At 45.9% G+C, this 24,148-nt stretch overlaps 2 long non-coding RNA genes across 2 annotated transcripts in view; one reads left to right on the top strand and one right to left on the bottom strand.

The window, feature by feature from the left end:
• Positions 1 to 18,886, bottom strand: part of LOC144598902 (uncharacterized) — a 27,806-nt gene extending 8,920 nt beyond the window's left edge. Inside the window, exons 1-2 of the long non-coding RNA XR_013547926.1 lie at positions 18,797 to 18,886; positions 3,845 to 4,097 (exon numbers count right to left, since the gene is read on the bottom strand). This is a non-coding gene — a long non-coding RNA (uncharacterized LOC144598902). The remainder of the gene's footprint in view (positions 1 to 3,844; positions 4,098 to 18,796) is intronic.
• Positions 18,549 to 24,148, top strand: part of LOC144598901 (uncharacterized) — an 8,904-nt gene continuing 3,304 nt past the window's right edge. The window contains exon 1 of the long non-coding RNA XR_013547925.1: positions 18,549 to 18,878. This is a non-coding gene — a long non-coding RNA (uncharacterized LOC144598901). The remainder of the gene's footprint in view (positions 18,879 to 24,148) is intronic.

The following is a 24,148-nucleotide window of genomic DNA, read 5'->3' as shown; positions in this document are numbered from 1 at the left end:
CTTTAAAAATATACGACCAATTTAAGTAAAACTTGTTATAAACAGTGGTGATTAAAGGTGGCGCTAACATTGTGGCGCTGTGGTTTACCGTTGTGGCTGCAGGTCCACATGTTATACATATATCTGCATGAGTTGTGGGGGAGGGGGGGCAGCGCGAGCTCATCTCACAGGGGCATTGTGACGTCACACGCTGAAGACCTTCAATAAATCAGTCAGAAATAAAATGTTTAAACTTTAAAACATCTGTAACTTAAAAAATATACGACCAAATTAAATAAAAACATCAATTCCGACCGTCCGGGAGATTGGCGATTAAGGCGCTGCAAAAATTGTGGCGCAACGGTTCAACGTTTTGCCGAAATCACAGATACATAAAAACGTATCCTCGAAACCAATAAATCAGGGGGGGCATCGCTTTAAAACCTCTTTAACAAAAAATATGCGACCGAATTAATTAAAAATATCATTTTCCAGCAGCTGTCCGCGTGGTGATTAAGGAGGTGCAAAAATCGTTGCGCTACTGAGGTGGGGGTTATGGGATGAATGGGGTGGGGGAGGGGTGGGGGAGGGGTGGGGGAGAGGGAGCCACTGACACCGTCCTGCCAGCGGCCATCTTCTTTCTCCTTCGCTGTGGTGCTGCCGTGCTCCTCCAGGGGAGGGGGAGCGCAATTAAAGGCAGTACAGGGAAGGGGAAAGGGTGTGACCGAGGAGCCTTGGACCCAAAGCCTCTCCTGTATTGGTGTAACGCCGTCAATCTCCTTATCCCCCCCCCCTTATTCCCCCCCCCCCTTATTCCCCCCCCCTTATTCCCCCCCCCCTTATTCCCCCCCTTATTCCCCCACCCTTATTCCCCCCCCTTATTCTCCCCCCTTAATCCCCCCTCCCTACCCCCTACTCTCTCATCCCCCCCAGCACCCCCTCCTCCCCCCACCCCCAACCTTCCCTCCTCCCCCACCCCCAATCTTCCCTCCTCCCCAGTCCCACTTGCAATCTCCTCCACCCCCCTTTCCACCACTCTCCTTTCCACCACTCTCTCTTCCCCCACCCCCCATTCTCCCCTCCCCCAGCCCCACTCTCACTCTCCCCCACTCTCTCCTCCCCCCCACCCCCCACATTCTCTCCTCCCCAGCCCCACTCTCACTCTCCCGCACCCCCCTCTCTCCGCTACCCCTCCTCACCTACCCCCCCTCCCCCACTCTCTCCTCCCCTCACCCCCCTCCTACCCCTACACTCCCCTCCACCCACTCGCCCCACCCGCAGTCTCACTGTCACACTCCCCCACCCCCACTCTCCCCCACCCCAACTCTCCCCCACCCCCATTCCCCCACCCCCCCCACCCCCACTCTCCTCCAAAGACGTACAGGTATGTAGGTTAATTGGCTGGGTAAATGTAAAAATTGTCCCAAGTGGGTGTAGGATAGTGTTAATGTACGGGGATCGCTGGGCGGCGCGGACTGTTTCCGCGCTGTATATATATGATATGATATGACCCCCACTGTCCCCATTCCCCCCTACCCCCCACTCTCTTCCCCCCACCACAACCCCCCTTCCCCCACACCACCTCTCTCCTCCCCCCACCCTCCCCCTCCTTTCACTCTCACTGTCCCCTTCCCCCCCCACCCACCTTCCCTCCCCTTTCCCTCCCTCCCCTTTCCCTCCCTCCCCTTTCCCTCCCTCCCCCACTCCATCACCCCCACTCTCCCCTCTTCCCTGTCCCTCACCTTCCCCCATCCCCACTCTCCTACCCCCACCACCACCCCCTCCCCCGCTGTCCCCCTCCCGAGTCCCACTCTCCCACCCACCCCCCACTCTGCTCCTCCCTCCCCCCACTCTCCCCTCTTCCCTGACCCCCACTGTCGCCCTTCCCACCCACCTCCACTCTCTCTTCCCCCCACCACATCCCCGCTGTCCCCATCCCCCGCTGTCCCCCTCCCCTGCAGTCCCACTCTCCCTCCCACCCCCACTCTCTGCTCCTCCCAGCCTCCCCCTCCCCCATTCTCTCACTCCCCCACTCTCTCCTCCCCCCACCCTCCCCATTCTCTCCTCCCCAGCCCTACTCTCACTCTCCCCGATCCCCCGCTCCTCTCCTCCCCCACCCTCCTACCTCCAGCCACTCGCCCCACCCCCATTCTCACTGTCCCCCTCCCCCCACCCTCACCCCCCTCCTACCCCCACCCTCCACCCACTCACCCCACCCCCATTCTCACTGTCCCCCACCCCCCTCTCCCCTCTTCCCCACTGTCCCCCCCACCCCCACTCTCTTCCCCCACACCCCCTCTCTCCTCCCCCTTTCACTCTCACGGTCCGCCCCCCCCACTCTTCCCTGACCCCCACTGTCCCCCTTCCCCCCCACCCCCACTCTCATCCCCCCCACCACCACCCCTCTCCCCCACTGTCCTCCTCCCCAGTCCCACTCTCCCTCCCACCCCCACTCTCTCCTCCCCCACCCCCGTTTTCTCCTCGCCCAGCCCCACTCTCACTCTCCCCCACCCCCCCTTTCCCCACAACCCCCTCCCTTTCCCCACAACCCCCTCCCTCTCCTCCCCCACTCTCTCCTCTCCTCACCCTCACGCCCATCCTACCCCCACCCTTCCCTCCACCCACTCGGCCCCCACATCCACTCCCCTCCGTGGAGCCGATGGCGGCGAAAGGCACTTACTGAGCGTGCAGGGAGGAGGAGGGAGCGCCGGACTACTCAAGTCGGGCAGCAGAGGTGGGACTACTCGAGGCGGGCGGCGGTGAGTCTGGGAAGACGGAGAGGAGAGAGGCGCGCCGGGAGGCGTGCACAAGATGGCGGAGCGTGAGGAGGCCGCCATCTTTCTGACGTCGCGACGGGGCCGTCGGTGGCAGCGGCCCTCGTCGACGCCATCGGTGGCAGCGGCCGCTGAAGGAGGGGCAGAAGAAGTTTCCCACTGCGGCCTGTGTGCGGTGACAGTGCGGGTGCTGGGCCCGGGCGGGAGGGGGGACTTGACGACGCCGTGGGTTGAAGGGACGGAAGGGAAGGATGAGTGGACCATCAGTCCGACCATCTCCTTCCTGCTCGGGAATGTCCCCCGGGTGTGGGAGAGCGGGGATTGGAGTGGGGAGCCCCTGATTGCGGGCGGGCGACTCCGGTAACGACGTCCATCTTGTTTGTGCGAGTGAGGAGAGGCCGTGGTGACGTCAGACGCACAGCACTTTGAAAAATGTGTTTAGAAATGAGAGTTTTAAACTTTAAAATGTCTAACTTAAAAAATATTCGACCAATTTAAATAAAACTTGATATAAACAGTCGCCAGAACAGTGGTGATTAAGGTGGCGCTAAAATTGTGGCGCTACGGTTGACCGTTTTGGCTGCAGGTCCACATGTTATACATATATCTGCATGAATTGTACGGGGGGGTGGGGGGGAGCGAGCTCATCTCACAGGCGCATTGTGACATCACACGCTGAAGCCCTTCACTAAATCGGTTAGAAATGAAATATTTTAACTTTAAAACCTAGCAACATAGGTTGCTGAGGAAGACTCATTGATTGAATGGCAGTTCATAATCAGTGGGCAGTTCTTCAGGCTGCAAACCAATGATAACGAAGCCTTTGCCCCCATAATTAGTACTGAGTACAGAGAAATGTATTTGTGGGTTAGAGAAATACCACTTCATCTTTCAAATTAGCTACTTCTAAGACTATATTTTTCTATGAAACCTTTTCCACCTAATTATCCATCATATCCCATGATGTTCAAAATCAAATACATATTGAAGCATGGATCCTCCTCCTCTCTCTCAGCGGTGCGAGTTCCCCTCCTCACTCTCGACAGTCCCCTACGATCTTGACGGTCCACCTCACTCGACTGTTTCCTTACCTCTTGGCAACTGTTCTAGTGGTTGCTCGCAAGTCCCTCGTCACTTTAGGATTCCGCTGACGCTGGGAGCTTTGGGCCGGGTTTGGAGTCGACGGTGAGCAAGCCGGGCCCATCGGGTGGGTTCTCGGAGAGCGAGTCCTCGGTCTGCAGCGGACAAGCCGAGCCTACTGGTTGGCTTGGCCACGCACTTGCCAGGAAACACCCGGCGCGTGGCTTGGCGGGACTGTGCTGGCGCATGCCTTGCCGGCAGTATCTATGGAAAGAGGGACAGAATTAACACTTCAGGTACAATATTTCCTTTCCTTTAATTTATGGAGGGACATACTTAGTAAAATGTACAGTTATATAAAAAAAGAGTATTTTAATTCAACGCTGCTTTTCCCATTTCCATTCTTCTTTCATCTGTCAAAGAATAATGAAATATTTTTTGTACTTCATTACAAAGAATTTTCAATTCTAGTTGTGTCGAAGATGAAAATTTATAAATGAACAGCTATCTTAACTTGAAAGATGAATGTCCAGATTAAAGTTTATGTTGATCATTCAGACTGTTTAAGAGTTTGTTCTGATCAATAGCATGGCTGAGCCGAATTCATTTCTTCACTGAGACAGATAATGAAATTCAGGTGTACTAAGTCGAGAAGAACATTTATCACAACTGGTTACCTTTAAGTGAACCGCAGTGTTTATAAACTAGTAGATATCTCACCTTTACTCTGAAATACTTCTGCAATTAAGGAACTGAGAAGGTAGCATGTACTGAGTGAAATTCTCTGCAGCTCCTCATTAAAAATCAAAACTAACAATTTCACTGGAGCTGCAGCAGAAACTTAGCTTCCTTAAATACTTTACTAAATCTGATTGACATATTTAGGAAAATCCTTCTTCCTTCACGGATAAGGACTTCTACAAACATTGGATAGTGTAACTGCCTTTAAATCAGTAAAGCCTGAAAATGCTGAGACTGTCTGTCTCCATTTTACAGCCCACCTTGTTCATCCATCAATCTAATTTGCCATCCTTTGGTGTTTTACACAAATATAAGTGGGGTCACTGAGAGCTATTGCCAGGATCCAACTTTGATTCATAAAGCCTTTAAACACCCTCCAAGAAATGCATTATTATCAAACCTGTAACCTGAAAGCTTGTATTTGGCCTGCATTGCATTATAGCAATTTCCTAATTTGTAGCAAAAGCTCCACATAGTGTAAACATGGTAAGTTCATTTTAAGAACATACATCAAAAGTTTAAGGGGAATTTTTCTCGTGAGTTTGAAAAAAACAGTCAATTTATGGGTTAGTTTTTATTTGGGTGTCAATGCTTTTAACAAATTTAGATTCCTGAATGAATTCTCGTTACCTAGCAATACAAAATCATTCCTAGAATTCTAGTATCATAGCTGATTGTTCTTTGATTAAAAGTAATTTTTTCTATGCTCCCTTGATTCATGAATAGGATGAGTTATCCAGTCCTCTATGCAACATTCAAAATGGAAAAATCTGATTGTTCAGCACATTACCACTGTTATAGTAGCATTAATTATGTGGAAGAACTAAAACTAAACTTAAAGGAATATTTTCAAATAAATGACAATGGCGAGGTCTCACCATCGACATTATGGGAGGGAGGAAAAGCAGTCATGAGAGGGAAAATAATAGAGATAACTTCCAGATTGAAAAAAACCCGAATGGAAAGGCAAGGAAAGCTAGAAAGTAAAATCAGAGAGTTGGAGTTAGAACATAAAAGAACAAGAAACAACTCTATTCTCGTCGAATTTAAAAAAATGAGACAAGAGTTAGACGAACTTTTAACATATAAAGCAGAAGGAGCTCTTCGTTTTATAAATCAAAGATATTATGAGATGGGTAACAGAGCAAGCCGGTTACTGGCATTCCAACTGCGAAAAGCTCAAACAAATAGAATAGTTACAAAAATAAGACATCCCACTTCCAATTTTATTATGGCTAAGCCAAAAGAGATAGCAAAGGCCTTTGCAGAATATTATAAAAACTTATACAGTGACTCAGAATCTAATCTCACTGAGACCAAAACACAAGAATTTTTCAAAAAACTACATTTACCAGCATTAAAGGTAGAAGAAGCATCTGAAATGATAAAACCAATTTCGTCACAAGAAATAGCCGATACTATAAAAACCCTTAAAAGTAACAAATCCCCAGGTACAGATGGCTTCTCAGGGGAGTATTATAAATGTTTTGCAGAAGACATAACACCAGAATTATGTAAAGTTTTTAATTATGCGCTATCAACAGGAAACCGCCCAGATACTTGGTCAGAAGCCATAATTTCCGTATTACATAAGGAGGGCAAAGATCCGACTTCATGTGAGGGATATAGACCGGTCAGCTTGCTCTGTAATGATTTAAAAATATTAACAAGCATACTAGCACAGAGAATGCAACAACATATAACTAAATTAATCAAGCCAGATCAAACGGGGTTTATCCCGGGGAGACAGGGGGCTAACAATATCAGGAGAACACTAAATCTTATATCATGTGCTAAAAATAATCCCAGACCTACCATGCTGCTTAGCCTAGATGCACAAAAAGCGTTTGACCGTGTGAAATGGAACTTTTTATATCAAACATTGAAGGTTTTTGGGTTTCACTCAACGTTTATAGACTGGGTAAGAATTGTTTATAAAAATCCCAAATCACGGATCAGAATTAATGGCTGCTGCTCAGACTTCTTCTACCTCAAAAGAGGAGTCAGGCAAGGAGATTGCCTGAGCCCGCTACTGTTTGCTGCAAGTATTGAACCGTTAGCAGAGTCAATAAGACAAAATAAAAACATTAAAGGAATAAAAGATGAAGGGGGCATAGAACACAAGACGTCATTATTTGCGGACGATTTATTAACATACATAGTGGAGCCCTCCACGTCTATACCAGCTCTACTAGATAACCTAAAAGAATATGGTGAAATATCAGGATATTTGACAAATGAAGCCAAATCAATAGCAATGATGCTCTCAGGAGATTGTCCAGTGGAACTTAAAGAAAAAGTCCATTTTAAATGGACCAAAAAAGGGTTTAGATACCTTGGTATAATTATCACTTCGAATACAGCACAGCTATTTGAAGCTAATTATGGGAAACTGATATCTGAGATAAAGGATGATTTGGCTGGATGGGAGATTTTACCGTTGACTCTGGTGGGAAGAGTAGAAACAGTCAGAATGAATATATTGCCAAGACTGTTGTTTTTGTTCCAATCGTTGCCTATTATGATCTCGGGAGCTTTTCTAAAAAAACTGGATAAAATTATATCGAAATTCTTATGGCAAAGTAAAAAAGCAAGAATTAAATACAAGACGCTTCTTAGCAAAAAAGAAAAGGGAGGGTTGAACTTGCCTAATTTAAGAAATTATTATTGGGCAACGCAACTCAGAGCCTTAATCATGTGGACCACTAAAGAGAAAGATTCAATGTGGGTGGAGATGGAGCAAAACGCTTGTAAAAATTTGCCTTTAGAATCACTCCCATTTTTAAACGAGAAGGCCCTGAAGAGGCTCAGGATGGGCAACGAGTGGATTAGGGTAACAATGAAAATCTGGTCAGCAGTAAGAAAGAAGCTGAAGCTGTCAAATTCGGTAAGCAGGGCTACTAGAATAGCAAAAAACCCAGACTTTGTACCATCTACCATGGACTCAGGATTTGACAGATGGGCTGACAAAGGGCTAATATACATAGATCAAATGTTTCAGGGACAAACAATGAAAATATTCACACAACTTCAAAAAGAATTCAATTTACCTGCTCATGACTTTTACAAATTCTTACAGCTAAGAGATTACCTACAGAAACATCAGGAATGGGAGAACATCTGCAAGACTCCATCTAAATTAGAGGAAGTGTTGTGGGGGTTCTCGGAAGACAAGTCAAAAAAAGGGATTATATCAAAAATTTATGAAACACTACAACATGAATCCAAAGAGAACAACTTACATATCAAAGAAAAATGGGAACTGGAAGCGAATATCATAATATCAGAAGAAGGGTGGGAGGAATCATTTAAAGAGGGACATAAACTAACTAAGAGCCCAACATGGAGGGAATTTGACTGGAAAGTTAAAATGCGTTACTTTTATACTCCATTCATTACATCGAAATATAGTAATACAACTGATTTATGTTGGAGGGAGTGTGGAGAAGTTGGGGACTCCACTCATATATTCTGGGATTGCCCAAAAATACAGGATTTCTGGAAGAATATTCAAAAGGAAATTAAACAGATTATGGGCATTAACTTCCCTCTGGAACCAGCACTTTACATTTTGGGTATAATTCCTGACAGTATGACAGATAAGAGTTCGAAACATTTACTGACAATCCTGCTGCTGATAGCAAAGAAGACGATAACAACTTCGTGGTTGAAACCACAGCCTCCAAGCATAATGCAATGGAGAGATAGGGTAAAAAATGTGTATATAATGGAAAAAATCACAGCAAGGTTACAGTTGACAACAGACATGTTTGATAAAAGATGGTCATTATTAATACAGGCAATGCCGGGACTCGAGTCTCTTCCGTTTTTGGGAACTTAAAGTAAGGGTATTTACATTCAATATGCATCTCCTATGTTTGTTTAGTTTGTGTTTGTATGTATGTAAAAAAAAAAATAATAAAAATAAAGTAAAAAATAAATAAATAAATTATGTGGATAACAACATGGGTCACACAGACCAGATTTGTTTAGATCATAGCCTCCTTACTGCACAAATTTATCTGAAATGGTCAGTGGCCTCCCCAAAATCTTTGATCAAATTAAATGGCATTTTTACCTTTTTCTTTGATGTTACTAAACATTAGGCTGAGTACCTCTGATATTTTAGATACATGATTTGGAAATCTATCCCAATATCTGCAGATTTAATGACAATTTATTTAAACATTCCATCTTTCTGCAAAATGTGTGCATGCTTCTAAATTTAATTGCTGAACAATCTTATTATATTTATAAACAAGCACACATTTTATAACTGCAAGGTATTTCCCAAAATTATGCTGGTAGTTATGCCACACCCAATGTAGGAATGTGTCCACATTACATTGACAGTTCTTTGACTCCACTCAGAGTGGACATCTAGAATTACACTTTGCAACACTGAAGGGGACAGATTTATTATCTGTGTGTAGATTGGTGAGGATGAGCTCAAGTAGATTTATTATTTCTGTTTGTTCTTTCACCATCTATTTGCGACCATGAGCTTCAGGACTCATCAGACAATCAATGGCGCTTCTATCAAGCAAAACTCCATGGGGTGTGGAAACATCACCCATTCCTTCTCTCCAGAGATGATGCTTGTCCCGCAGAATTACTCCAGCATTCTGTGTCCCTCCTGAATGTTGAACTCTGCCTCCACTTCTGGTGGTCTCATTCTGACTTTTAGTCCCATACATACATTGGAGGACTTTGTGCCATTTGTTACGAGACATGATTCTGTGAGGCTGATTGATTGTGTTTGGATGTTGCTTGACTAATTTATGAGACAACTCTCCCACTTTAGATTCCAGCCTCCTAGCTGTTTGTGTTAAGAATGTAAGGTGATCTAGGTGGGTTTGACTTTGCCTTGTTTGCATGTGCTGTCTGGTGCTGAAACATCTGTTATCCCAAGCTTCTTTGTTCACTGTCATAAAATCACTCAGTTTCATTGATGTCCTTCTGGCAAGGAAATGGTGGGGAGTCTGGTCTATGTGATGGACTGGGTTACATCTACAACTCTACAATTTCTTGTGGTCTTGAGCCAAGCTGGTCCCAAACCAAGCTGTGATCCAACTCAAACGTATGCTTTCTATGGTGCATCTGTAAAAAATTGTAAGATTCATTAGAGACATACCGACTTTCATCAATCTTCGAATGAATTAGAGGCATTGGTGTACCTCCTTGACTGTCGCATCAACATGGTTGGTACACGGTAGATCATTGCTGATATCAGTGCCAAGGAACTTGGATCTCTCAACCATTTCCACTTCTGCACCATTGATGCTGATTAGGTTATATTCTCCACCGCACTTCCTGAAGTCAATAACTAGCTCCTTTGTCTTGCTGACATTGAGGGAAGGTTGTTGTTGTAACATCATGTTACTAAGTTCTCTATAGTGGCTCACCATAGTGGTGTCATCTGCAAATTTGTAGATGGAGTTAGAGCCAAATTTAGCCGCACAGTTATGAGTGTATTGTGGATATAGTAGGAGACTGAGATCACATCCTTGCAGGGCATCAGTGTTGAGAATTATTGTGGAGGAGTTCTCACCTATCATCATTGATTTTGGTCTGTGGGTCAGAAAATCAAAGATAAAATGGCAGATAGGGGTGCTGAGTCCTTGGTCCAGGGGGTTGGAGATGTTTGGATTGGATTATGATGTTGAAGGCGTTTCTGTGGTTGATGAATAAGAGTTTAATGTGGGAATCCTTGGTGTTTAGGTGTTCTAGTGATGAGTTTAGGGCCAGGGAGATGGCGTCTGCTGTGGACCTGTTGCAACGGCAAGCAAATTGCCGGAGGTGCCGTGGCGGGAGATGCCTTCCGGAGGTGCCATAGAGAAGCCGAGGCTGGAGCCTCGCAGTCTGAGCCCCACAGGCTCGTGATCCAGGCCTCACGGGCTGGTGGAGGAACCTCACAGCCTGGACCTCGCGGGCTGGAACCTCGCGGGTTGGAGGTGGAGCCTTGCAGGTCTACGGAGCCCGCGGCTGGGGCCTGGGTTGGCCTAGTGTATGATTTGTTCCACACAAATATTTCATTAAAAAAAATAAACAATATTACTACTCTTTTATTTTCCTTTGAGAGCATGATGTTTGGAATGATTGATCATTCTAGTTATTGTGCTTACCTTTTGAATTTGCAGCCAACTTGAGCTACTCAAAGTCAACAAAGCAGATGCTCATATCAAGGCTGTAATTGTGCTGAATAATATACACTAGTATGGTGAGGTACACTTACAGTAACATTTTATTTGCAGCATCATCATAGGCACTTAGACTCAGACAACACATAAAAATATAAATTATACATAAATTATTTCTATTAAATTAAACCACCAAAGCAGCGACTGCAAAAGGAGAAGCTGACACCAGCAGCCTTGATGGTCGGGAGCCTGCTCTGAAGAATTCAGAGTTAATGATTGATTATTGTTATAATTCAGTCAATTCGTTACAAATGGCTAAATCACTTACAGGGCGAACAATTAGTTACCTGCCTTAACAAGCTGCTCAGCCTGGAGACAATCTTTTGAAGCAAAACGTCACATTCTTGTGGTTTCCCAGCCTAGATTATGTTTCTGAAATACTATATAATGGTTAATCAGCAATATATTGTTTCAGCTTTTAAAATAGTGATTAAAGTAATGTCCGCATGTGATGTCCAGATGCCAGCACTGGAGAACTTGAGTAGAAATTGCAGCTGTGCGTAAAATAATCGCTTTCCCATTTTCTGCAACATGTTGCTGAAATTTTAATGATTTCTATTACACATATAATTAGAAGGCTTTGAATGTGTGCTAATCAAATTTATTTAATCACATCAGATTTTGTTTGTAAAACACTGGGTTTGGGGATGATGGCATCTTTAAAAAATTCACTTTCAGCTTGTTAGCTTCTGACAATTATATTTTAATATCTAACATCCCAGAATCCAATTATGCACTTTCCATAAACTGAAAACTCTGTCCAATTAGAATTTTTTAAAAAGCCCTGAATCGACGTGGACCCTTACTAATTTTAGTTGCGCAAAAATCACAGAAATTATGATACAGATATCAATCAATCAATAGACAATAGACTAGGTGCAGGAGTAAGCTATTCGGCCCTTTGAGCCTGCACCGCCATTCAATGTGATCATGGCTGATCATTCACAATCAGTACCCCGTTCCTGACTTCTCCCCATACTCCCTGACTCTGCTATTATTAAGAGCTCTATCTAGCTCTCTCTTGAAAGCATCCAGAGAATTGGCTTCCACTGCCTTCTGGGGCAGAGAATTCCATAGATTTACAACTCTCTGACTGAAAAGGTTTTTCCTCATCTCCGTTCTAAATGGCCTACCCCTTATTCTTAAACTGTGGCCCCTGGTTCTGGACTCCCCCAATATTGGGAAAATGTTTCCTGTTTCTAACGTGTCCAATCCCTTAATAATCTTCTATGTTTCAATAAGATCCCCTCTCATCCTTCTAAATTCCAGTGTATACAAGCCTAGTCGCTCCAGTCTTTCAACATACGACAGATCCGCCATTCCGGGAATTAACCTAGTGAACCTACGCTGCACTCCCTCAATAGCAAGAATGTCCTTCCTCAAATTTGGAGACCAAAACTGCACATAGTACTCCAGGTGCGGTCTCACTAGGGCCCTGTACAACTGCAGGACCTCTTTGCACCTATACTCAACTCCTCTTGTCATAAAGGCCAACATGCCATTAGCTTTCTTCACTGCCCACTGTACCTGCATGCTAACTTTAAGTGTGTGATGAACAAGGACACCCAGATCTCTTTGTACTTCCCCATTTCCTAACTTGACACCATTCAGATAATAATCTGCCTTCCTGTTCTTACCACCAAAGTGGATAACCTCACATTTATCCACATTAAACTGCATTTGCCCGCTCACACAACCTGTCCAAGTCACCCTGCATCCTCATAGCATCCTCCTCACAGTTCACACTGCCACCCAGCTTTGTGTCATCCGCAAATTTGCTAATGTTACTTTTAATCCCTTGATCTAAGTCTTTAATGTATATTGTAAATAGCTGCGGTCCCAGCACTGAGCCTTGCCACTGGTCACTGCCTGCCATTCTGAAAGGGACCCATTAATCCCTACTCTTTGTTTCCTGTCTACCAACCAATTTTCTCTCCATGCAGTTTAATGTGGATAAATGTGAAGTTATCCACTTTTGTGGTAAGAACAGAAAGGCAGATTATTATCTGAATGGTGTAAAGTTAGGAAATGGGGAAGTACAAAGAGATCTGGGTGTCCTTGTCATCAGTCACTTAAAGTTAGCTTGCAGGTACAGCAGGTAGTGGAAAAAGCTAATGGCATGTTGGTCTTTATGGCAAGAGGAGTTGAGTATGGGAGCAAAGTGGTCCTTCTGCAGTTGTGCAGGGCCCTAGTGAGCCCACACCTGGAATACTGTGTGCAGTTTTGGTCTCCAAGTTTGAGGAAGGACATTTTTATTGCTATTGAGGGAGTGCAGTATAGGTTCACTAGGTTAATTCCCGGAATGGCAGGACTGTCATATGTTGAAAGACTGGAGCGACTGGGCTCGTATGCACTGGAATTTAGAAGGACGAGAGGGGATCTTATTGAAACATATAAGATTATTAAGGATACGTTAGAGGCAGGAAACATGTTCCCAATGTTGGGGGGTCCAAAACCAGGGGTCACAGTTTAAGAATAAAGGGTAGACCATTTAGAACGGATATGAGGAAAAAACTTTTTCATTCAGAATTGTAAATCTGTGGAATTCTCTGCCTCAGAGGGTAGTGGAGGCCAATTCTCTGGATGCTTTCAAGAGAGAGCTAGATAGAGCTCTTAAAGATTGCGGAGTCAGGGGGTATGGGGAGAAGTCAGGAACGGGGTACTGATTGTGAATGATCAGCCATGATCACATTGAGTGGCAGTGCTGGCTCGAAGGGCTGAATGTTCTACTCCTGCACCTATCATCTACCCTCAATACCATGTGCTCTAATTTTGCTCACTAATTTCCTATGTGGGACCTTATCAAAGGCTATCAATCGACCCATTGTGAACATGCCAGCAGCAAAGCACTGGTTGAACTTCAGAGTACAGGAGTACAGTTATGTGTGTGGCATTTCAGGAATGATGTGAAGGTCTTGAACAGATTGCAGGAGACATTTACCTACATGATTCCAAGGATAATGAACCTTAGGTTTGTGGATATGTTGGAGAATATGAGTTTTTCTTGGACAGGAAGCTGTGAGAGGAATAAAAATCATTTAGTGCTGGAGTAAAGGTCAGCAATGGGCCACCACGGGTTGTTGTGGAGGTGGATTCAATTGTAGCATTCAAAGGGATTGGGATACGTTTCAGAAAGAGGGAAAAAATGTAGGTCTTCAGGGAGAAGATGTGGGAGTGAGTCTAGCTGGATGCTGGTAACGACTTGACAAGATAAGTGGCCACTTCCGTGCTCTAACCATTCATGCCTGTTCTCATACGCACATATTGCAGACTATAAAGTATAGTCACTGTTAAAGAGTAGAAAATGTGGTAGACATCTGAAAGATTACTGTAAAATCACAGGAATAAAAATAACCAATCAATTTTTAACAATACTGATTGGTGAATAATCTCCAGCCATCTAGAGAGATCCCTCATGCTTTTTTTAAAAACAATGCCATGGGAATTACCCTCCCCCTCCACCTGTGTGCTCAGAGGGGTTTAATGTCTCATCCAAAAGACAGACATGTGCATTGGATTTTGTTTGAAACGAAGCAGTTCATGAAGCATGTAGCTTTCCTGCCCTACCCGAGATAAATTTACATATTTCTTAATTCGGTTGTGCTATTAGAGTAAAAAACCGGCCTATTAACATAAGTGGCACATTAGCATCTTTTAAGTTGTAGTTTAATGCTTATGCCAGAAGCAGATGACATTTTACATGTCTGCATTAGTCTCGGGCAAGGCTAGAAAGTCAAGATAAGCAGCAACAGCAATTTCCATTTATGTACCCACTTTAATGTGGCACGAACATCCAAATGCACTTCAGAGAAATGTTTTTAAACAATTTTAAAATGTACACTTAGCCACAAATGAGAAAGACCTTGGTGAAAAATAATAGATTTAAAGAGGAACGATTGCGGGAAACATCTTGAAAGAGGAAAGAGAGGTACAAAAGCATTTCGGAATTGAATTCCACAGCTTATGGATTGTATTCATGAGTTTGTAGGTAAAGATTCCTGGTAGGTAAAGATTTTTTTTCAAGATGCAAGTTATGTTCAATGTTCAAATTGATACTAGTATGGCTCATATTATATTTTAATTTTATTAATGTTCATTGAATTATCAAATGTCTCAATATCTGATGTCCAAATTTTACATTTGTCTCCGAAGACCAAACTCAAATGTTTGTGGCTTGCACATCTACCTCTGTGGACTGCCACACAAGGAAGACATCATTAACGAGCCATACATTTGTGAAGGCAGTGTTCCTCTGGCTGTCTAAACTGATTAATTTATTGGTACTGTTTCTGGAGTAGCTTTTTGTTTTCATTAATGCTTGTCTTTGGGAATAGGCAATGCACTTGAGCACTTTTATTATCCATCCCTATTTGCCACGAATTGTGAGACGGAAGTCAATTGTAACATGGAATATTGGTTTCTTTCTCTGAAGCACAGTACGGTACATTGGTTTGGCAGGTGACTATCTTTTCTTCTTTCCTCACTCAAATAATATTGGACAAAACAGGAGGTTATTTGTTAAATTAATTGTTTGTTAAGATTGTCATTGAGATACTTGTGCATGTGACGATAAACTTGACTTGACTATTGCAGCTTTGGTTTAAATGTTGTGGAAGGTATGTCTTGGTATGCCTTGCAATGACTGTGGATTCCTGGAAACTGTTTCAATGGCCTCGAGTTAGAGACGAATTTCCTTGTTTTTATTCTAAATGGCCTGAAGATTTTTCATAGTTTTTTTTTCTTTGCTGGGTAATTCTGTGCCTGGACAGCATGGAAAGGGGGGAGGGGGGGGGGAGGGTATAGTAATTGTGAGAAATGTGCAGAGGTCATGACATGCCATTATGTGTAGGGAGCAACTGAAGATGCTGGTTTAATCCAAAGTCAGACACAAAAAAGCCGAACTAACTCAGCAGGTCAGACAGCATCTCTGGAGAAATGAATTAAGTGACGTTTCGGGTCGAGACCCTTCTTCAGACAGAGTCTGGGGAAAGGGGAACGAGACATATAGACGGTACATAGGACAAATAAATGGAAGATATGCAAAAAACAACGATAATCAAGAAAATTTCTGTTGTTGTTTCAGATGTCCAGCAACTGCAATTTTTGTTTTTAGTTCCTCCAGTAATTTGTTTTTTTTAATATTGGTTTCAGATGAAATAGCATTAGTAAAAACTGCTTGATTACACTGGACAAAAGTAGGAGAGAATGGAAATCTGACAAAGAACAGATGGAAATAGATTTTCTGAGGTGCTCACAATCATCCAAACATCTTCAAAATTTCTTCTCTCAAACACAAGATAATTTTCATCAGCAAAATGCTCTCTTCTTCAGAACTATGTGAATTGATTACTAGCTCTTCACCTAGTTTTATTATCTTCGTAGGGAGAGAGATTTTTTTTGTTGAACTTTCAAGCTCTCAGGTAGTAACACCATCACCTTTTCCTCTCATGTCTCCTTGCACCTGATTAATAATCATCTTAGGCCATCACTTAGGATTAGGAATGACTTGCTTCCACTCAAATTATTTGAACTCAGAGGTGATGATGATGATGACAACTGCAAACTCTTCCACAGATGGGGCAGGAAGTAGCTGACAGTGTGGGTCGTTTGCGAGCAGTTCACTCTTTCTGTAGTTCACACAAGGTTTCTGTGTGGGCCTGATGTATGGCCATGAGGTTCTCAAAATCATCCCGAATGCTCCTTCTCACTTTGACTGGTCTTGGATTCCTAAGAGTTATTGGAGCAGATGAATAACAAATGGACTGCCACCATCTATCATACAGATGTCGAGGTTATAGTAGCTATTTGCTGTTTCAGGAAGATATTTACATGTTTTTATAAGAAAGCCAACTAATTCATTGAAATGTATGCAAATTAGTTATCCCATTCTTCTGAGATGGAACTGGATATGTTTAGGATTGAGATTGGGATATCAAGACCCATCTGGTAATGTATGATAAAAATATCTTTCTGCTTGGCAATTTCATTGTTATGATTCGTGATCATCTTGATTTTTGTGCGAGGATAATTATGCATGATGGTTGCAGAAACATTTCAAATTTCCTGAATGGATACAAACAAACAAAATTGTCCTAAGGTTTCTATGATTTATATTGAAACAAGTAGCTTACTACAAATTTACACAAGATGTTCTTAGCCAGCAACATCAAAATCCACTGAAGAAACCAGACTGTCCTATTTCTCTCGACATTTCCTGGGATGTGAACAACCAAGAATACAAGGAATAATTCATCAACACTTACATTTCTTTCGCATAAATGGAGGAGCTTCATATGCTTTGTGGAAGTTTAGTTGTGGTGTGCTTATTAATTAAAGATCCACATAGTGAAAAAAAGTACTAAGCAATTCATGAGGTTGCACAAAATCATCTATTATCTACATTATGCTGATAAAAAGCAACTCCATCCCACTATCAGCTCTCTTAATTCTGCTAATAACTCTTCAATGTGTTGCACTATTTGTGTGTTATCCAGTCCTCGACTTACTTGTTACTGAGATCTCAGTTGCACAGTTCTGCTACATCTGCTTAAACCCATTCCCATACCTACATGACCATTCAAATGCCATCCTGGTTTTTATCACATTTTCTACTCATTAACTTGAAAATATCCTAAATTCTGCTACCCATAGAATAATTTGTCCCAGGTTCCATTCATTGATTATCATTGTGTTCCCTTCGCGCAATTCTCATAAATTCTTTTCATGGCCTTTCTCCTCCCTGTTTCTGGAACCATCTCTGCCTTTGTCATTTTTGGTCTTTTACGCATTCTTTATTTTCTAATCTGTTTCACCATTAACAGCTGCACCTTCCACTATCCAAGCTAAAGATTTCAGATTTCTTCTCCAAGACTCTCTGCAAGCAAAGCTTTTTTCTCCATCTTCCTCAAGCACCTTAAAACCTATCTCTTAAATAAAAGTTTTGATCATCCACGCTATCAGGTTTTTGTGAGACTTATTTGACTGCTCCTCTGAATTGTGCCCTGCACCTTTCTACAATGTACAATCTACAATTCTACAATGTTAAAGATGTTGCATAAATACTAGTTATTGTTCTTTAATAACAATAATATCTTCCTACACTAAAATATATATATATTAAGACAAATAAGTTGGTTTACCAGCATTACAATATTTTTTACAATTGAGAGCAGGCAGAGTTACAATTAATTTGTTTTACATAATACCAAAGTGAATACCAAATTGAGATCAGAAGCTATATAGCTAAGGAAGACATGTGGCTGTTATCTATCTATATCTGTCTGTCTGTCTCCTCGTTTGTTTGTTCCTGAACTACAGCCAAAACTACACATTAGCGCAACAATTTTAAGCCCACCTTACTCGCCGTCGTCCCTTTGGTGCTAATGGAAGATGTTTCATTGAAATCGGTATTATATTTTTAAAGTTATTCACATTTTAAAGTTTATATCTATCTCCTAGGGAGGGAGGGGGTGGAGGGAGGGGGAGAGCGAAGGGGGGGGGGGGAGGGAGGAGAAGGGTTGACGGGGATGGAGTGGGCGGGAGGGGAGGGGGGAGGGAAGCAGAGGGGGAGGGAGGAGGAAAGGGTGCTGCACCAATGCAGGAGATGTTTGGGCCCAATGGGTCCACTTGGTCTAGTATATATTATTATATCTATTATATCTATCTATATATACTACTACTATATCCCCCCCCCCCCCCCCCGGACCTTTACTTTAATGCGCTCCCCCCGTGCACCGCCGCCCGTCCCCGCATCTGACATTACTCAGGTCGGGCTGAGCTGACCGCCGGGAGATGTAGTCTCAGTCACCTCTCCCGCTCGGGGGCTGGGGGGGCGGATGCGGCACCCGCCCGACTGACGACATTGCCTGTCAATGAGGGATGACGAGGGCTCTACTGCTGTCACCCCACTCCCCTCCCCCCTACCTCCCCCTCCCTCCCTCACCCCCTCCCTCCCTCACCCCCCTCCCTCACCCCCCCTTCCTCCTCCCGCTCCCTCCCCCCCCTCCCTCACACCCCTCCCACCTCCGCCGCACGCCTCGAGTAGTCCGACCTCCGCTTCCCGACTCGAGCAGTCCGGAGCTCCCTCCTCCTCCCTGCACGCTCGGTAAGTGCCTTTCGCCGCCAACGTCTCCACAGAAGGGAGTGGGCGTGGGGGCCGAATGGGTAGAGGGAGGGGTGGGAGGGGGTGGGGGTGCGGGGAGGAGAGAGTGGGGGAGGAGAGAGTGGGGGAAAGGGGGTGGTGGGGAAAGGGGGTGGTGGGGAAAGGGGGGAAAGTGGGACTGGGGAGGGGGACAGTGGGGGTGGTTGGGGGAAGAGGGAGTGGGGGAGCAGAGAATGGGTGTGGGATGGAGAGTGGGACTGGGGAGGGGGTGGTGGTGAGGGGAAGAGAGAGTGGGGGCGGGGGTGAAGGGGGAAAGGGGGTCAGGGAAGAGTGGGGGGAGGGAACAGGACGGTGTCAGTGGCTCCCTCTCCCCTTCCCCCCCCCCCACCCCTTCCCCCCTTCTCAACCTCCAATCTCCACCCCCCCATCCCATTCCCCCCTCCTCACCCACCCCTCCCCTCAACCCCCCCTCGCATATTTTTTAAGTTACAGAGGTTTTAAAGCGCTGCCCCCCCTGATTTATTGAAGGATTTCAGGGGGGCGCTGTGGTGCGGCTGTGCTCAGTACACATGCGCGGCATCTCCTCATTTGTATATATACTTCACTGATTTCGGCTGATTACGGCAAAACGGTAAACCGTAGCGCCACAATTTTTGCACCGCCTAATCACACCGCTGGACGCTTGCAGAAAATGATATTTTTATTTAATTCGGTCGTATATTTTTTAGGTTACAGAAGTTTAAAAGTCAAGACTTTTGTTCTCTGTTATTTCGGCTGATTTCGACAAAAACGGTGAACCGTAGCGCCACGATTTTTGCACCGCGTTAATCACCACGCTGAACGCTGGTGGAAAATGATACTTTTATTTGATTCGGTCGTGTGTTTTTTAAGTTACAGAGGTTTTAGTAAAAAAAAAAAATCCCAGCCGTTTTTTCCATGGCCTTCAGCGTGTGACGTCATGCCCATGTGAGAAGAGCTCGCGCAAACCCCCTCCTACTGATTTATTGAAGGCTTTCAGCGTGGTGCGTCGTCTATGCGTATGGGCTCCCCTCTCCTCTCTCCCCTTGCTTCTCTCCTCTCTCCCACACCCGCTATCCCCCCCCCGGACCTTTCACTGATGCGCCCCCCCCGGACCTTTCACGAATGCGCTCCCCCGCCCCCCCCCCCCCCCCCCCGGACCTTTCACTAATGCGCTCCCCCGCCCCCCTCCCCGAGCAGAGCCGCCCATCCCGGCATGCCTCGCGCCTGCCATTCCTCAGATCGGGCCGCACTGACCGCCGGGAGGTGTAGTCGCCTCTCCCGCGCCGTGAGGGGGGCACCCACCCGACTGACGGCAGTGCTGAGGGGGGATGGTGGGTGAAGGGGGGGGATAGACTGGGGGAGGGGGCAGGAGACAGGAGGAGAGGAGGGGGGAGCGCACTCCATTCCCACCTCAACCCCCCGTTAAAACTCTCCTAAACCTTTGTAAGAGACCCACTCCATCCACACCCCCTCAACCCCACTTATCATCCCCTGCCACAACCCACCTCAACCCCCGTTATCTTCCCCTCCCCTCAACCCCCCTTCTCCTCCCCTCACCCACTCCATCCCCCTCAGCCCCCTTATCCCCCCTCCCCACTCTCCATTCACCCAATTCATCCCTCTTGAGCCCCCTTTAAAACTCCCACAAACCTCCACTCCACTGCAAACCGCCACCCTCCCCATACTCAGCCACTCCATACCCACCTCAACCCCCCCTCACTCAGGCACTCCATTCCCACGTCACCCCCCCCTCACTCACGCACTCCATTCCCACCTCAACCCCCCCCTTAAAACTCCCCCAAACCTCTCCTGCATTAACTGAAATTGTGTTTAGAATTTTTTTCAGTGCCCCGCTCACGCACTCCTTTCCCCCCTCAATCCCCCTTAACTCCCCCAAACCTGTGCTGCATTAATTTAAATTAGCTTCAGGCTTTTTTAAGAGCCGCACTCACCCACTCCAACCACATCCCCTCAACCCCACTTATCATCCCCCACACAACCCACCTCAACCCCCTTATCCTCCCCTCAGCCCCCTTATCCCCTCTCTTCCACCCTCCATTCACCCAATTCATCCTCCCTGAACCCCCTTTAAAACTCCCCCAAACCTCGACAGCATTGGTCTAACACCCTCCCCTTACTCAGCCACCACATCCCCTCACTCACGCACTCCATTCCCACCTCAAACCCCCCCCCCACCTACCTTAAAACTCCCCCAAACCGTTCCTGCATTCACTGAAATTGTGTTTAGGATTTTTCTTCAGAGCCTCACTCACGCACTCCATTCCCCCCTTAATCCCCCTTAAAACTCCCCCAAACCTGTGCTGCATTAACTTAAATTGGTTTCAGGTTGGGTTTTTTTACGAGCCCCCCTCACCCACTCCATTCACACCCCCTCAACTCCTTATAATCCCCCCCACAACCCACCCCCTTATCCTCTTCTCACCCACTCCATCCCCCAGCCCCATTATCCCCCCTCTCTTCCACCCTCCATTCACCCAATTCATCCCCCCTGAACCCCCTTTGAAACTCCCCCAAACCTCTACTGCATTGGTCTAACATTCAGCCACTCCATCCCCCCGCGTTCCCGGGTGGGGGCAGGGGAGGGGCAAGTGGGGGTGGCTAGGGGGGATGGAGTGGGTTAGTAGGGGGAGGAGTAGGGGGAGGAGTGGGGGTTGAGGGTGCTAAAATACAAGAGAGGCTTTGGGTCTAGGCCTCACTCAATCATACCCTCTCCCCTTCCCTGCCCCCCCCTCTACGAGGAATGGGCCCAACGGGTCCACTTGGTCTAGTCTATCTATAACTCAGATCTTGTAAATGAATAAACATATCCGTATATATATATCTGTTATTTCGCTGATTTCGGCAAAACGGTGAACCATAGCGCCTTAATCACCACGTGGTTCGCTGCTGGAAAATGATTTTTTTATTTAATTCGGTCGCATATTTTTTAAGTTACAGAGGTTTTAAAGCGCTGCCCCCCCCCCCCTGATTTATTGAAGGTTTTCAGGGGGGCGCTGTGGTGCGGATTTAGTCTTCAGCGTGTGACATCACAATGCCCCTGTGAGATGAGCTCGAGCTGACCCCCCTTCCCCCCCCCCCCGCGGTATTCAGCGTGTGACGTCACAATGTACAAGCAGCTGCTATTGGGTGTCTACTCTTTACAGAGGTTTTAAATTTAAATGTTTTTATTTCTAACCTTTTTTTTCAAGGTCTTCAGCTTGTGACGTCACAATGCTTGTGTGACATGGGTGCTACATTGTTTCGAAAAGCCCTTACAGATCGCCGTGAGAAGCACTAAGTAACCGCGAATGTTTCAAAAAAATCACTTAAAAAGCACTTTTTTTTAAAAAAAGTATTTTTTTTATTGCAAGTCAGCAGATCAGCATTGGGCCCCTATGCTCGTGGGCCACCGGGGCAAGTGTTTCGAAAAAAGCACTTAGAGTGTGTCTGGGGGAGAGAGAGAATGGGGGGGGGTTGAGAATGGGGACTGGGGAGGGGGACAACAGGGGTCGTTGCGGAGGGGGCTTGGTGGTGGGGGAAAGAGGGGTACTTGGAAAAGGTGAGGTCCCCTTCCCCCCTCAAACCCTTCCTCCCCCCTCCTTCCCACCTCCATCCCCACTCCCTCCCCCCCTCGTAGCGTCACGGTTTTTGCACCGCCTTAATCACCACGCCGAACGCTGCTGGAAAATGATTTTTTTATTTGATTCGGTCGCGTATTTTTTAAGTTACAGAGGTTTTAGTAAAAATAAATTAAAAAACAGCCGTTTTTTCAATTGCCTTCAGCTTGTGACGTCAAAAAGCTCGCGCAACCCCCCTCCTACTGATTTATTGAAGGCTTTCAGCGTGGCGCTGCTGTGCGTATGGGCTCACCTCTCCTCTCTCCCCTTGATTCTCTCTTCTCTCCCACACCCGGGAGACACTCTCCACGCTATCCCCCCCCTCGGACCTTTCACTGATGCGCTCCCCCCCCCCCCCCCGGACCTTTCACTGATGCTGGGGGAGAGAGAATGGTGGCGGGGTCTGAGAATGGGGACTGGGGAGGGGGACAACAGGGGTCGTCCGGAGGGGGCTTGGTGGTGGGGGAAATAGGGGTACTGGGAAAAGGGGAGGTCGTGGTGAAAGGGGGGGTGTGGGGAGATTAAGATTGGGGTTGGGGGAGGAGAGAATGGGGAGTGTGGGAATGGGCCCAATGGGCCCTCTTCGCTAGTCTATCTCTATCTATCTATCTATCAAAACTCAGATCTTGAAGCGATGTTTGTATATATATTCCACTGATGTCGGCTGAAGGCAATTCCGGCAAAACGGTGAACCGTAGCGCCACGATGTTTGAACCTCCTTAATCAGCATGCGGTTCGCTGCTGGGAAATGATATTTTTATTTAATTCGGACGCATATTTTTTAAGTTACAGAGGTCTAAAGGTGCTGCCCCCCCTCATTTATCGAGGTTTTGACAGAAGGAGGGCGCTGCGGTCCGGCAGTGCTCAGTACGCATGCGCGGAATCTCCTCACTCAGTACTCAACACGCATGCGCGGCATCTCCTCACTCGCACCAAAACAATGGACGCCGTTAGCGGCGCCAGCCCGCGATCACCGGCTCACCTCTCCTCTCTCCTTTGCTTCTCTCCTCTCTCCCACACCCGGGAGAACATCTCCCCGCTATCCCCCCCCCCTCCCCCCTCACTCTCTCCCCCTCCACAAATACCGCAACATATGTCATCACCAAACGGGTAAGAGTGGGGCTGGGGGAGGAGAGAATGGGGGGTGTGGGGACGGGCCCAACGGGCCCGCATTGAACGGGCACACTTGTTCTAGTATACTATTAAAACTCAGATCTTGTAGGTTTGTATCAGGATTTGTGTATATATCAGTGATTCCGGCAAAACGGTAAACCGTCGCGTCACGGTTTTTGCACCGCCTTGATCACCAACCTCCCGGCTGACCGGCCGCGATATTTTCATTTAATTTGTTCGTATGTTTTTAAAGTTACAGAGGTTTTAAAGCGCTGCCCCCCCCCCCATTGAAGTTTCTATAGGGGGCGCTGCGGTGCGGATTTAGTCTTCAGCGTGTGATGTCACAATGGACAAGCAGCTGCTATTGGGTGTCTGCTCTTTACAAATTTACATCTTTTTATTTTTAACCTTTTTTTTCAAGGTCTTCAGCTTGTGATGTCACAATGCTTGTGTGAGATGGTTGCAACATTGTAGCGAAAGGCAACTGATTGTTTTTTAAAGTTGTGTTTTTTATTGCAAGTC

The sequence above is a fragment of the Rhinoraja longicauda genome, chromosome 12 (genome assembly GCF_053455715.1).
Source record: "Rhinoraja longicauda isolate Sanriku21f chromosome 12, sRhiLon1.1, whole genome shotgun sequence".
Taxonomy (NCBI): domain Eukaryota; kingdom Metazoa; phylum Chordata; class Chondrichthyes; order Rajiformes; family Arhynchobatidae; genus Rhinoraja; species Rhinoraja longicauda.
The sequence above is the reverse complement of the archived record's forward strand: the minus strand, read 5'-3'. Positions and strand labels throughout refer to the sequence as shown.